We start from the raw sequence: 17,312 nt of genomic DNA, 5'->3' as shown, positions 1-17,312 counted from the left end.
GAACTCGGTTTAACTTCGTTCAATATTAATTTTGAATGATCATATTCGATGATTTTTAGTTTACACGATTCATTTATTTTTCACTTTGGATGATTCATCCGGGATGATCATCCAAAGTGTACCGTGAAAACGCGTCTTTAAGGTGCGTTTTCACGGTACACTTTGGATGATCATCCCGGATGAATCATCCAAAGTGAAAAACAAATGAATCGTGTAAACTATTAATCATCGAATATGATCATTCAAAATGAATATTGAACGAAGTTAAACCGAGTTCTACTTTTGTTCTCTTTAGGGGATGCATCGCGGATGAATCATCCAATGTGAACAAATCTGGACACTCTGTGGAATTGCAAAAGGTTATTAGCCACATTTGAAAGAAAAATCACATTCAATAAAAAAAGACAGCTGCGTCGGATGGGACGTATGGAAAGAATAGAAGAATATAAAATACCAAATAAAACAAGCAAACAAGTGTCAGTAGGAAAAAGAACAAGAACAAGACCAAAGCTGAAATACATAGAACTAATAGAAAATGTTATAACAACCGTGAAAATAAAAAACATTGAAAAAAAATTACGAAACAGATCAGAAACTGGAAGATTCCTGGAACAGGCCAATATATAAAAATGTCTCGAAAACGATTAACTTATAGTCCAGAAAGCCATTGCGCATCCGCTAGGAAAAATACTCTAATTCGGATTTTTTGCACAATCTTACTCAAAAAGATCCCTTTTAACAAATTTGCATGTTGCCGGGACCAAAAGTTGGTAAAAAATTTTTTAAACGTTTTTTTTGTTTTTTGCCTAAAATTTTTTTTTTTGCATGGAACAATTTTTTTTAAGATTTCTGGATCATTCCAAACAGAAAAGGTCTTAAATGACTTTTCTCTAAAGTTGATAGTTTTTGACATATAAGCGATTAAAAATTGAAAAATTGCGAAATCGGCCATTTTTAACCCTCAAAAACTATGTGAAAAACTAAAAATTTGAATGTTGCCAAGGTAGATAGATATTCTTTAAATATTTATTGATGAAATCCCGAAGAGTTTTTTGCAATACAATATCAAAAACTCCTTTTGTTTTTTAATTGCCAATCAAGCGTGCGCGACAATATTTTCCACCGTTGCATGTGTATACAGTATGGTGCAAATGAAAGGAATAAATTGGTTATTTCGTAAACCGGTGACTTTAAGGAAAAATCCCAAAACAGGTCGGTTTTTATTTTTAAGTTATGATATTGTGGCATTTATAGTATACTAGTGACGTTATCCATCTGGGCGTGATGACGTAATCGATGATTTTTTTAAATGAGAATACGGGTCGTGTACTGGCTCATTTGAAAGGTTCTTCCATTCTCTATTCAGTAATATAAACATGTACATAATTATTTTTACAGGGTGTCCAAAAAATTTTTATTAAATTAAATCATTTGGCAAATTGACCAAAAAATTAAATTATTGGACACCCTGTATAAATAATTATGTAAATGTTTATATTACTGAATAGAGAATTGAAGAACCTTTTAAATGAGCTAGCACACGACCCCTATTCTCATTTAAAAAATCATCGATTACATCATCACGCCCAGATGGATGACGTCACTAGTATACCATATATGTCACAATATCATAACTTAAAAATAAAAATCGACCTGTTTCTGGATTTTTCCTTAAAGTCGCCGGTTTACGAAATAACGAATTTATTCCTTTCATTTGCACCATACTGCATACACATGCAACGGTGGAAAATAGTGTCGCGCACGCTTGATTAGCAATTAAAAAACAAAGGAGTTTTGAATACTGCATTGCAAAAAACTTTTCGGGATTTCATCAATCGATGTTTAAAGAATATCTACCTACCTTGGCTACATTTAAATTTTCAGTTTTTCACATTTTTGAGGGTTAAAAATGGCCGATTTCGCAATTTTTCAATTTTTAATCGCATATATATCAAAAACTATCAACTTTAGAGAAAAGTCACTGAAGACCTTTTCTATTTGGAATGATCCAAAAAACCTAAAACAATTTTGTTCCATGCAAAAAAAAATAATTTTAGGAAAAAAAAACAAAAAAAAACGTTTAAAAAATTTTTGACCAACTGTTGGTCCTGGCAACATGCAAATTTGTTAAAAGGGGTTCTTTTTGAGTAATATTGTGCAAAAATCCGAATTAGAATATTTTTCCTAGCGGATGCGCAGTGGCTTTCTGGACTATTAGAGAAAAATTACAAACGATCTTTTTTGTTTAGAATAATCCAAAAAATCTAAAATAATATCAATCTGGCAATCTGTCTGGGCCGAAAAAAATTTTTTAATTCATAAAAAAGTAATTTTTTAATATGAATTAATTTTGGCCAGAACAAAACAAGGGGGTGCACCCCTTGTTTTTTATATTTTTTATACTAAATTACATATCCAATTTTATCCATTAAACAGATCGGTTAAGGTTAATCGTATCCAGCATAACTGGATTCAATGGAATTATTTACGGGAGGGGAGGTCTATGTTCAGCAGTGGACTCAAAACGGCTAATGATATTAATTGAATTTATGTTCTGTCATTATTGAGGAAATGATTGATAAATATCATTGTTTAGTTAACGGGAAAATTCACTGAAAGCTCTCCCTATAATATAGGCCTATTATGGCTAATGGTCATATTATGACCATTATATAATAGACATATATTTGACTTAATATTGCTCCAATGGAAGGAAAAGATTGGGAAAATAGGCTATTGATTACGTTCAAAATAAGAGAGCTAAAAGGAACTACAACGTTAACGGGATTTTATTGTCTTATATAGTCAATGGACCTCTAAATTTGAAAAAACCGCGGAGTGCTATCATTTAAATGGGTACGGTTTTGAGAAATTGGTGAATTAGTCCCTAGGCACAGGGTGAATTAGGGTGAGTTCTATGCACTTTTGGTACAAAGACGTCTACAGGAAAATTGTTCCAGGTTAAATATGCTATCGAAATATTACATTTTAAAGTCAAAAACATTTTTATTTACAAAAATATATTCAAAAGAAAAGCAAAAAAACAACACGAAAGAAAGCAATTTTGGTTTTTGTCCCATAACCTTTTTCCATGGGGATATAGGTATAGACATTGCTTTAGCAGAAATTAACTTACATTCTTTATCTTTAAAATGACGTTTAGTAGAAGTCTCTAGGATTTATATTTTCCGAAATAGGATTTTTCAAAATGCGCCGGTCACAGCATTTTTGGACCATTTTCCCCATTATTTCGCAAACATTGTTCTGTAACTCTTTTTTACGCATTTCTAGGCATATGCAATGGTACATTTATTAGAAAGAGAAGTCAATTACCTTTAAAATGGTCTATTGTATAAGGTTTCTTGACTATATTGAAGCAAGTTCTGCTTTTTCAAGATTTCATACTTTTAATGATTTTTGATATTTTTTATGATTATTTTTTAAATTTCTCATTATTACTTTTTTTCTTATACATTTAGGGATATACATTGTATAATAGAAAACAGCATATTTTCTTTACATTAAAATAGTGTATTCCAAAAAAATCTAGGACTATTTTTAAACAAGATATCCGTAGGATATCCAAGAGTATCCGTAACTTGAAAAAAATTAAAAATTTTTATTTTTTTTAATTAGAAGAATACAATTGCATATTATAATATAATTTTTAATTCCAAATAATTTTTCTTAATAACACTTTTCGATATTGTGAAATATAAAGGTACTTTACTCCTGAGCAAATTCATATTTTTTAACATACCTCGTACACTATTAATAAAATTTTATATCTGATAATCGAATCTTAGGTTTCAGACTAGGCAGGGAATTTTATAAAAAATAACTTTTTTTCATAAAATTAATACTAAAAAAGTTTTCCATATGGTTCCAACTATTGCATGTGTATAATATGTCACACTTTGAAAAGCATATCTTGTTTAAAAATAGACCTAGAATTTTTTACAGTACACCACAGTGCCGGTTTATCCTAACTTCGGGCCCTGGGCGCTGGCGGTTTAGGGGCCCCCTTCATTGCTATTCGTTGTCAGTTTATTAACAAGAAAGCACATGCATTAACCATAAAGGTTTATTGTAAAATCCATACAGTAATTTTTTTAAACAAGCAAGAAGAATAGCAAACGTAAAAAATAATCCAAAAAAATAAATAAAAAATAGAAAGTTCCACAAAACAACACATGACAAGCAAAAAAACATATTCTAAAAAATACATAAAGACAAAAATTAGATCATTTTTTTTCTTGAGTTGGTATTCGCAAACTTCCATATAATATTATCAGAATTCAGTTTTTCCAGTTCTTCATTCCCTATATACTATACAGGGTGTAACAAAAATACAGGTCATAAATTTAATCACGTATTCTGGGACCAAAAATAGTTCGATTAAACCTAACTTACCTTAGTACAAATGTGCACATAGAAAAAGTTACAGCCCTTTGAAGTTACAAAATTAAAATCGATTTTTTCCAATATATCGAAAACTATTAGAGATATTTTATTGAAAATGGACATGTGGCATTACTATGGCAGTAGTATCTTAAGAAAAAATTATAGTGAAATTTAGACACCCCATAAAAATTTTATGGGGTATTGTTCCTTTAAACCCCCCAAACTTTTACGTACGTTCCAATTTAATTATTATTGTAGTACCATTAGTTAAACACAATGTTTTAAAAACTTTTTTGCCTCTTAGTACTTTTTCGAAAAGTTAGTATGTATCGAGATATTTTGAATATTTGTCAAATCCACCACATATTTGTATATGGGTAAGTACGATTATGGAGACTTGGTAATAATCTGAAGATTTACATTTTTAGGTATATTTTGAACCATATTAAAAAAGTAACCACATCTCTATAAAAGGTGCCTTATCGAAAAAATACAAAGAGACAAAAAAGTTTTAAAAACACTGTGTTTAACTAATGGTATCACAGTAATAGTTTAATTGGAACGTACACAAACATTTGGGGGGTTTAAAGGAACAAAATCCCCATAAAATTTTTATGTAAACATATTAAAAAAGAAGCCGCATCTCGATAAAAACTGCCTTATCGAAAAAATACTAAGAGCCAAGAAAGTTTTAAAAATATTGAATTTAACTAATGGTACCACAAAAATGATTTAATTGGAACGTACACAAAAGTTTGGGGGGGGGGGGGGTTTAAGGGAACAAAACCCCCATAAAATTTTTATGGGGTCCACAAATTTCACTATAATTTTTCTTTAAGATGTTCCTGCCATAAGAATTCCACATATCCATTTTCAATACAATATCTCTAATAGTTTTCGATATATTCGAAAAAATCGATTTTCATTTTGTAACTTCAAAGGGCTGTAACTTTTTTTATGTGCATATTGGTACTAAGGTAAGTTAGGTTCATTCGAACTATTTTTGGTCCCAGAATATGTAATTTAATTTATGACCTTTTTTTTGTTACACCCTGTATTATACAATAGTGATAATGCGTCTAGGTTTTTTTGACCCAAATTTGACCTTAAATATGTTTTTATTCTTTTTAAAGCCGAAAAAGACCGCTCACCTGACGCGTCAAATAAGAAAAAGTTGCCTTTACATCCTGGATGACATAAAATTTTTCATAAAATATGTTTATTCAAATTTTGGCATAACGTTACAAAATGGGTAATTTCATTATGCAAGTTCTCTTTGGTTTCATAAACATCGTTTTTATGTTTCTCGCATAAAGTATTAATTGACGTCTTAACATCTTCTTTATCTAGAGTAAAAAAACATTTAAAAGCTGATGTCACACCCTTGTAGCATTCAATTCGCGATTCTGAAAACAGCGACTAATTTTCTAGACTCTAAATTTTCTGCGACAGCGATTTCTTTGTCACCGCGACTACAAATCGCAAGTGGAGTGCTAGCCTTAGATGCCACTGTATAATGCCAAATTGCAATTTTTTTAATCACTTTACTTTTGAATGTTTGAAAGGGTGTGTACTATTGTTTGCGTATATGTCATTTTCGAGAATAATCTATTCTTTATCTATAAATTAGATGTATGTACATCTATTTTTGTCTTTCGTTTAACTATTTTAAAAGAACTTATTTTGTTCCTATTTTAAAAGAGAACTTATTTTAAAGCCGAAAAGTGAGATATACCTATTATTATTTGGGCCCCACAATTCAAAATGAAATTATTAGAAACTAAAAAAACTCTGTTTATGCGATTATTTTGAATACAATTCGAGACATAGCTAAATCTGATAACTTTCTGTAGTTTTTGGAAAAGGGCCCGCCACAAACACTGACACGGGGCCCCTGTAGAGCTAGGCTACGCCACTGTGTATAGGCGTGAAGAAATGTAATAACAGAACATAGGCTTTTTATTGGCGTATCTGCGTATGAGGTTTTTTTCGGAGAATATGAAGATTATTTAGCGTCTTCATTTTTTTTATAATTAAAAGGAACGGGCCCCTTCGGGCCCCGGGCCCCTGGGCGCCAGCCCCAAGCGCCCAGTGGATAAACCGGCACTGGTACACCATTTTAAAGTAAAGAAAACGAGCTTTCCTTTTTACTACACAATTCATAATACACCCAAATATAAAATAAGAAAAGTTATGAGTAATTTAAAAATAATCCTAAAATATATCAAAAATCATTAAAAGTATAAAATTTTAAAAAACCATATCTTGCTTAAATATACCCATACCGCCTTCTACGATAGAACATCTTAAAGGTAATTGACTTCTCTTTCTACTAAATGTACCATTGCGTATACCTAGAAATGAGTAGAAAAAAGTTACAGAACAATGTTTGCGAAGTAACAAGGAAAATATCCCAAAATCGCTGTGAGTGGCGAAATTTAAAAAATCATATTTTGGAAATTGTAAATCACAGGGACTTCTACCAAACGCCATTTTAAAGAGGAAGGATGGAAGTTTTTTTTGTGTAACTCAATGCCTATACCTATATTCCCGTAGAAAAAAGTTATGGAGCAAAAAACAAAATTGATATCTTCCATGTTTTTTTCTTGCTTTTCTTTTGGATATATTTTTGTAAAAAAACATGTTTTTGACTTTAAAATGTAATATTTCGATAGTAAATTTAACCAGGAATAATTTTCCTATAGACGTATTTGCACTAAATGTGCATAGAACTCACCCTAATTCGCCCTGTGCCTAGGGACTAATTCACCCCTTTCTCAAAAACGCACCAATTTAAATGGTAGCACTCCGCGGTTTTTTCAAATATAGAGGTCCATTGACTATATGAGACAATAAAACCCCGTTAACGTTGTAGTTCCTTTCTAAAATACATAATCAATCCCCTATAAATGGGTTTTAATAAAAAATGTTTCTATTATTTTTGCTTTGAATAAACTTTTATCTCATCTTACCCTCCACTATTTGATTTTCTGGTAATACTAATCCTAATTCTAATATCTCTATATTATGGATATAACTATATTATGTTATATTATATAGGGATATAAAGAACATGAAACAATTGAGAAATGTCCAGTATTTTTGAATGAATACCTTCATTGTTAAAACAGTGACTTTATTGTTTAGACAGGCCAGGGTGGCTCGAGCCGATAGATAACCACAAACAGAGCCGAAAAAAGTTCGTTAAATAATAAAGACACTGCTATTGTCCTTATTACACAAATATCGTTTGGCCATAGATAATATTTTGCAAAGTAAGACTATCTACCTTTTTAAACATTGACACGCTTCAATTCAAATAGTTCACTTGTAAGTTTCACCGTGTTAAGAACAGGTGGTTTTTAAGTGGTGACCATAGGATTATATACATAATTAGTATTTGGTGTTAGTGTAGCTTGAAAAGGTAAGTTTTATTTCTTTTATTAAGCTATATTATGACTAATAGGCCTGGATCCCGCGTATCAAAAAAAAGTTGATTAATAGCAAGCTGAAAATTTGTTAATAGCTTATATTAAGGGTGTCTAGTTGGACAAACTTTGATGTGTGGGAACACTGGAATATGAAAAGTTTTAATTGTGGAACGTGATTTTAATTGTGAAACGTGTCATCCTGACAAAGTTTATGCTTGTAAAAATTAGCAGGTTGTTTTTAAGATTATTCAATAGCAAACTTAATAATATAATTTATAATATATGAAAAAATTTTTGTCCGACAAATATTTTGGGCTTTTTAATAGGTCCGACACGTAGAACATGCCAAATGACAGGAATTATATTGGTGGTAAATAGCAGTCTGATTTTTGTATGAGAGTTTAATGAAAAGGTAACAATTCAATTGGAAGTTGTGTCCGACAAAATACATGGGACGTTTTCGTAGTCTGATGTTCGAAACATGTAACCTATTTCACAATTAAAACTTTTCCAGTTCCAGTATTCCTGTACATCAAAGTTTATCCGACTAGACACCGTTAAGCTATTAACAAATTATCAGCTTGCTATTAATAAACTTTTTTTTGTACGGGGGATCGAGACCTATAATAAACTACCCATCAAAAGTTAGGGATATAGAAAATTCTTCTGATTTTCATAGTTGATTTTTTCGCGAACAGACGGATTCCGCTATTTTTTTTATTTTAGCCTTTTCTTTAGTATTTACACAGTTGTGCAAAGGTTTACTCAAACTTATTTTTGTACTTATACCGGGTGAAAGAAAAAAATATGTTTTTCTTGTGTTAAGTTTGAGTCTCCCTGTAGGGAGAACGAGGTACAAATGTGAATATACATCAGAATAATATTGTAGTCTTATATTTTGTGAACATGCTGTTGTTTGAATGTCCCTGATATCTTTAGAAACAAAAAAAAAATAGACGGTTTTGTAATTTAACATATGTTTTAACCGAAACAAAAGTTTGAGACACCTTGTAGGAAGAAAAAGGCACAAAGGTGAGTATACCCCGATATTATGTTGTAGTCTCATATTTTTTGAATATTTTATTTTTTTAATTTCTCTGATATCTTTAATAACAAAGAAACTAGACGGTATTACTCTTTCATATGTTTCACATGTGTGATGTGACGCATGTCGTCAGTTAAAACACATTTTAAAGAGTGTAGCCCAATAAATGACCGTTTTGGAGTGTAATTTCCAGGGGCAACTCCGAATTGCATGAAAATTTGGATTTAGGTTCTACTTACCCTCCACTTCAAAGTTGAATTTGTGCCGTTGGTTGCTTTTACTTGGGGGTAACATTTACCCCTTCTCGGGGGTGAAAAACGCGTGTTTAAAATAAGGCCGGAAATGGATAAATTGACTTATTTTAAGCACCTTTTGTTCTATAAAGTTTTTTAGGTAAGTCAATACTTTTCGAGTTATTCGCAATTTAAAATATTGATTTTTCGACAAAAAACAGCGTTTTCAGACCGTTTTCCCAAATAACTCAAAAAGTAAATATTTTATCTTTCTTTTTTCTTTCTTTCTCCCCTTCCTTATACCCTTTCAGGTGTCGGATTTGGGTTTAATTTAGCTACATATTCACCCATCTCTTCCATTCTTTTCGGTCCTGTGCTATTAGTTTCATTTCTTCTAGCGTTTTCTGTTTAATTTTTCCTGCTTCTACTATTTGCTGTATCCATTTTTTCTTCGGCCTGCCTTTTTTCTTTTTTGTAATATTCCTTGTTTCGTGAATTTTCCTTGCTAGTCTACTAGGTTTCATTCTCATCAGATGTCCATACCAGTTTAATTGCCTCTTTATTATTTTATTCATTATTGGTGCCTGTTTAGTTATCCCTCTTATTGTCTCATTTCTTATTCTATCCCATTTGGTCTTTCCGGCTATAGCACGTAAATGTCTCATCTCAATTGCATTTATCCTACTATTATGCTTCTTCTGTAAAGTCCAATTTTCGCTTGTATACAGTATCGTCGGTATCACAATCGTATTATATATTTTAATTTTTGTTTCGTGGGACAATTCTTTTTTCCTCAGAATTGGCGCTAGTGCGTAGTACAGTTTATTTGATTTTTTAGTTCTGTTTGTTATTTCGAGGTCTATTTTCCCATCATTGGTAATAATACTTCCAAGATAATCATATGCTGTAACTATTTCCAGTTGAGTATTTTTGCATTTTATAATTACTTCATTTTCTTCCTTTTCGCCGATGACCATTATTTTACTTTTCTCGATGTTTATTTCCATTTTTAATTTCTCTATTTCTTCTGTCCATATATTTATGAGTTTTTGCATTTTTGTCACGGAATCTGCTATAAGGACTATGTCATCCGCATACAATAGGGCTTCTATTTTTATTGGCTGTAATCTTTGGTATCCTATTGTTGTCTGTATTTGGTTCGTTCTTTCTCCAGTATTTCTAGTCAATTCATTCATGACTATTATGAATAGTAGCGGACTAAGACTGTCTCCTTGTTTGATACCTCTTTCCCAATTGAATTCTTCAGATCTTTCTCCTGCTATCTGTACACGTCCTTTTACTACTCCGTATATATTTTCAATTATTTTTATCAGTGTACTTGGTACTTTCATGTTCTGCAAGCATTTCCATATAATTTGTCTTCTATAGAGTCGAATGCTGCCCTTAGATCTATGAATGCTAGAATGAGCTTTCCCCCCGAGTCAATACTTCTTTCTATTATATTTCTAATGATGTAAATGTTATCGTTTGTCTGTCTTTCTGGTCTAAACGCTGCTTGTTCTTCTCCCAGTTCTTTTTCTACCTCTTGTCTTAGCCTCTTCTCTACTATTTTCGTGTATATTTTAAAACATACCGATGATAAACATATTGCTCTATAATTTTCGCAGTTGACGTGTTCTCCCTTTTTGTATATTGGCACTATAAGGTTACTTTGCCAGTCTTTTGGGATTTGCTGCTTTTCCCATGCCTCTTTGTATATTTTCAACAACCAGTTTATCCCTTCTTCTCCCATGTACTTGACCATTTCCGGGTCTATGTCATCATCCCCTCCAACTTTACCTATTTTTACGTTTGATACTTCCAATATTACTTCTTCTCTATTTATTTGCTCTAATTCTTTGTTCTCGTTATCTTGATATGTTTCATTTCTATCATCTATTATTGCATTTCTAAATTTGTTTTCATAGTATTCTTTCCATACTTTAGCTATTTGTTCTGGAGTTGTTTGGATTTGGTTTGTTGTATCCCTTACGGCTGTTATTTCTTTATGTTTTCCTTTCTTCATATGTCTGATTGTTGTCCAGAAGCTTCTATTATTTGTTACATAGTTTTGTTGTAATTCTTCTCCAAACTCTTCCCACGTTTTTGTTTTTACTTGTTTTATGGTGTTTTTCGCTAATCGTCTCAGCCTTTTGTATTCTTCTTTATCTTCTTCCAGTTCGGTCTCAATGTATTTTTTCCATGCTATTTTCTTTTTCTTCACTGCTGTTTTAACTTCATTGTTCCACCATCTCGTTCTTTTATGGAGTTTGTTATGTTTTCTGATTCCGCATATTTCTGTTGCTGTAGACTTTATGACTACTTTGAAGGCGTTCCATCTTTCTTCCAGTGTCCATGCCTCTTTTTGGTTTTCTAGTTGTCTTAATCTTCTATTTGTTTCTTTTTTGTAATGTTCGCGCACCTGTTCTAATTTGAGCTTATTTACTTTTACTCTTTGGTAATCTTTTCTTTCCACCTCCTTTATTTTTTCATCCTCGAGTTTTGCAGTAACCATCCTGTGGCTTAACCAGCCGTTGGTTGCTTTTACTTGGGGGTAACATTTACCCCTTCTCGGGGGTGAAAAACGCGTGTTTAAAATAAGGCCGGAAATGGATAAATTGACTTATTTTAAGCACCTTTTGTTCTATAAAGTTTTTTAGGTAAGTCAATACTTTTCGAGTTATTCGCAATTTAAAATGTTGATTTTTCGACAAAAAACAGCGTTTTCAGACCGTTTTTTCCAAATAACTCAAAAAGTAAATATTTTATCAAAAAAAATATTTTTAGAAAAAGTGTAGCCTATAAAAAAACGAAAAAAATGGTGTACTAGTTAAGTCTACAAATTGAGAAGAAGCAAAGTTGTAGCTCATGAAAAATACGTTCTTATTCGTCTAATTCCAAATCTAATAATTCAACGCGAAATCACCGAAGAGAGAAGCGTTTTTCGGGAAAACCTTATTTACATTTTTAAATTATCAAAAAAAGCTTATTATTTGTCTTGTACAAAAGTTTACAGCATCAAAAATAAACGAGTTACAGTGAAACAAAAAGTTAACCCCTTTTTTTGGTAAAAAAAATCGTGAAAACCTCCCTCTATTTAGCACCCTAAATGAAATTAATCGTTTGGATTTACCATCTATTTTAACTGTATGTGTATTGTTTATATGATCTGTAAGTTGTAAGTGCTTATTTTTTTAAAAATTTGGTTTTATAGTAAAAAAATTTTCTAAAAATTTTTAAAAAATTTCATTTTTTCAAAATAACTTAAAAAGTATTAGTGATAAGAAAAATCTTATAGAGTAAAAAAATGTAGGTTTTGCTATTATAAACAATAATATGCTAGTTTTATTTTGTTTCTCCGTAAATCAAAAATTGGTTAAGATATGTCTGTTCAAAATTTGCATACACTCGTGATTAGTGACCCAATTCTTTCTCAATTATAACCCTTTCAAAAATAAACATTTTAAACCGGTGAGACTGACAGATCATATAAAAAATAGATAGGTAAGTAAATTGTTTGTAAAGCAGTAGCGATTAATTTCATTTGGGGAGCTAAACACGGCGACATTTTCATGATTTTTTACCAAAAAAAAAGGAGGGCCAACTTTATTTTGAGTGTAACTCGCTTATTTTTAATGCTAAAACTTTTGTTAACAATTAAAACAAAGCTTTTTATAAACACTTTAAAAAAGTTTAAATGAGTTTTTCCCGAAAAATGCTCAATTTTTCGGTGATTTCACCTTGAAATATATATTCGATTTGGAATTAGACGAATAAGGAACGTATTTTTCATGAGCTACAACTTTGTTTTTATTCGATTAATAGACTTTACTGATACACCATTTTTTAGGTTTTTTATAAGCTACACTTTTGCTAAGGATATTTTTTTCGATAAAATGTTTACTTTTTGAGTTATTTGCGAAAAACCAACATTTTCAATGGCAAATAACTCGAAAAGTATTGACTTAAGTAAAAAACTCTATAGAACAAAAGTTGTTTAAAATCAGTCAATTTATCCATTTCCGGTCTTATCTTGAACGAATGTTTTTCACCCCCGAGAAGGGGTGACTGTCACCCCCAAGTAAAAGCAACCAACGGCACAATTTCAACTTTGAAGTGGAAGGTACAAGGGCGGATCCAGGACCGATCTTCGGGAGGGGCCATGACCTTTTTTTGGAGAGAAGTACCAGGGGGTCTGGTGGTAATTTAAAAAAATAATTGTTGCAATGGCGAGTTTTAAGACACTTTTCACACACTTTTGAGGGCCATAAAGATATTCAAAAGGTAACATTAATAAAGTATTAATATTAAAGTCAGTACCGATTCCTACAAATTTCTTCGGATCCAACTGCAATTCATTCAATAAGTTTAATACTATTTTTTTCAATGCTTCTCCTGTCAGGACTTCTTTCTTGATTTTCACTAATTATTTTTATGTTCTCATAAGTAAGCGTCAATGAACTTGACAAAGTCTTCACGAATGTTGTTATTGTGTATGTATCCACTATGTACCTCAAATTTAGACAAAGCTCTTCCATGTGGGATACGTCAGTCGTTTCGGCAAATATGACAGGGTAATAATTTGCACTTTGAACCTGATTCATTATTTGTTCAATTATTTCTTCACAACAGGTTATCAATTTATTTCGAATGGTGCTACTAATTGTATGTTGCTCAGGAAGATGCTGTGCATAGGTGTTGCTTAAGAGTCTGATCTCCTGATGCGATTTTAAACCTTAACAATTCCCTCGTTTCTAGGTCCAACATCTTCGTCCAGAAGCAGAAGGCCATTATCACGATGACCTCTTAGAGGAATATTTTGTCGACCTAAGAACCCTATAGGCCGTAGGATCTACTATTGGTCGTAGTCTTTCTCAATTTTCTTGTATCTCTTTAGACCTCTAAGAGTCTACCTGGTTAATGACTTTTGCGGGTTGCGATAACTTTGTAGAAAATCCAGCCCAACCTGAACGAACTCGTCGTAGTATGATGTTTTTTCATGGGTTTGTATGCCTCCGTCTTTGTCCATGAGTTTGCCAAGAGATGTTAAAGGTTTAGTGACAAGGCTTTGGGCTGTCATCCCTTTATTGTGACCATATTTTTCATTAGAAAAATAAAACGCAATACTTGCAGAACTATCCCTTTTGATTGTGCGAAAGTACCAACCAACTTCTTTGTTATCAGTGCTGGTGAAACGCTTCTTTTCTTTTTTATTCTGTATGTGTACAGAATGTGGAAATTGATACTATTTTAAGGGCTGCCAAGGTCGTTCTAAAAATCGGCACTCTGTAAAATTATCAACATTTTGATTTACAAAGCATCCTATGGCATTCTTGAAGCTTCCGTTACTGCTCATGTTCAATTCTAGTCCAGAAGACATATTTATCCTCTGTTTTATAAATATATATGCGTTTAAAACTTAAAACATTTTAGCTGCAAATATTTAAATTTATATTTTTTTAAATTCTCGGAGGGGGCCATGGCCCCCTTGGCCCCCTCCCTGGATCCGCCCTTGGGAAGGTAAGTAGAACCCAAATCCAAATTTTCATGCAATTTGGAGTTGCCCCTGAAAATTACACGGTATCGCCGAAATTCCCGTTCATTTACTGGGCTAGTAATATCGTCTAGTTTCTTTGTTATTAAAGATATCAGAGAAATTAAAAAAATGAAATATTCACAAAATATGAGACTACAACAAAATATCTAGGTATACTCACCTTTGTGCGTTTTTCTCCCTACAAGGTGTCTCAAACTTTTGTTTCGGTTAAAACACATGTTAAATTACAAAACCGTCTATTGTTTTTGTTTCTAAAGATATCAGGGACATTCAAACAATAGCATGTTCACAAAACATAAGACTACAATATTATTCTGATGTATACTCATATTTGTACCTCGATCTCCCTACAGGGTGTCTCAAACTTAACACAAGAAAAACATATTTTTTTCTTCCACCCGGTATAAGTACAAAAAATAAGTTTGAGTAAACATTTGCATAACTGTGTAAATATTAAAGAAAAATCTAAAATAGTAAAAAAAATTACCGGGATCCGTTAATCTGTTCACGAAATAATCTACTATAAAAATTCATCAGAATTTTCTATATCCCTAACTTTTGACGAGCAGTTTATTACAATATATTTACTGATACACATATTATAATACAACAATATACCTACTTATGTGATTTTTCTCCACCCCTTCCTGTTATTAATTTTTCTTTTCTGGCCCCAATCTTTCCATATCTTTTTCGACCTCTGGCTTTCATCTATTTTTTGGTCTTCCTTTTCTCTCTTTTGAGGCTAGTATAGTTAAGTATCCTTTTTGGAGACTTCTTGTTCGGCATCCTTTCTAGGTTATCTCGCCACTAGGTCTTTGTGCCATTTTTTTGCCGGTGCGGTGCGCTCTATTTCAAAAAATATTTTTTCTAAATTCTTTGGGACATTCTAAATAAAATAAGTTTCTTGACATTTTTCTCAATAGTTAACAGTTTTAAAGTTATAAGCGATTTAAAATCCAAAAACGCGTTTTTTGGCATTTTTCGGATTTTAAATCGCTTTATAACTTTAAAACTATTAACTTTTGAGAAAAATGTCGCGAAACTTATTTTATTTAGAATATCCCAAAAATCTAGAAAAAAAATTTTTCGGAGGTAAATAGGAGATTTTTGAAATAGAGCGCGCCGCACCGGCAAAGAAATCGGATAAACACGCATATTTAACAATTAAAAAACAACGGTAAATTTTTTTTTGAAACGTTTATTCAGCAATCTGTTAGTTATAAAAATTCTAACAATAAGCGTCTTAAGGGGTTTGAATTAAAAAAAATTGACGTTAGAGAGGTCAGTCCAATGACTGGACCTCTAGTATGGAACAAACATGACATTCCGATAATATGCTACATACAAACATACATTTTACATTTTTTACAAACAATACATATATCTAAAATATAAACACAATTACGGTGATGTATAAAACTTATTTATAAATAAGGTCCAGTGGATTTTTACGTTTTAGTCTGTGAGTTTGTTGACTATTATCAAGCAAGTTTATTGCCAGGGCATTTGGATGGCTTTCTAGGCGTTTTATGTATCGAACACTGCACTGAACTATCACTTCACTGATCGTAGGTACTTCTAGATCACAATAAATGTCTTTGTTTGACACGAACCATGGGGCGTCTGTTATAGAGCGTAACACTTTGGATTGTAATCTTTCCATTATGGATATGTTGGATTTTGCTGCTGTACCCCATAGCTGGATCCCATAGGTCCAGACCGGTTTAAGTATTGTATTGTATACCAACAGTTTATTACGTATAGACAACTTCGATGTTCTGCCCAGTATCCAATAATGTTTACGAAATTTTAAATTTAACTGTTGGCGCTTTTTCCGTATATGTGTTCTCCATGTCAAAGTTTTATCCAGGTGCATACCAAGGTATTTAACGCTTTCGGTTTGTGGAATTGCTTTGTTATTTATTTCTATATTAGGCGATATTTGAAAGAAAGGTACTACGCAAGATATTCGGAGCGGTTTGTGAGAACGGAATATGGAGGCGTAGATATAACTTTGAACTGCAGAATATCTACAAGCAAACGTTCGGTGGAAAAGATATTATCACTATAATTAAGCGAAATCGCCTGCAGTGGGCAGGACATGTAGCCCGAGCCCCTGAATCGAACATGATAAAAAGGATTCTAACAGCTCAACCTGTGGGAATGAGACGACGGGGTAGACCAAAGTTGAGGTGGATGGACGGGGTAACACAAGATGCCGAGAAGATCGGAGTTGGCAACTGGAAAGTGCAGGCAAGGGACAGAACAGAATGGCGAGAACGCTTGAGAAGGTCGAGGCCCTCTAAGGGCTGTAGCACCATGATGATGATGATGATGATTAGGCGATGTCGTGTGTAAATATTAGATATAATATAGGACCCAGAACACTACCTTAAGGGACTCCAGATCGTATAGGGTAGATTTTTGATGTATCTGCTTCATGCTTGACACGGTAGTACCTTTCTTCTAAATATGATTTTAGTATAGTAAACATTGAATCAGGAACGTTCATTTTTATTTTGAAGAGCAACCCTTCATGCCAGACTTTATCAAAAGCCTGACTGACGTCAAGAAAAAGTGCAGAACAGTACTTTTTTTCTTCAAAAGTTTTATTTACTACATCTACGACTCCATGAACT

The sequence above is a fragment of the Diabrotica virgifera genome, chromosome 9 (assembly GCF_917563875.1).
Source record: "Diabrotica virgifera virgifera chromosome 9, PGI_DIABVI_V3a".
NCBI lineage: Eukaryota > Metazoa > Arthropoda > Insecta > Coleoptera > Chrysomelidae > Diabrotica > Diabrotica virgifera.
The sequence above is the reverse complement of the archived record's forward strand: the minus strand, read 5'-3'. Positions refer to the sequence as shown.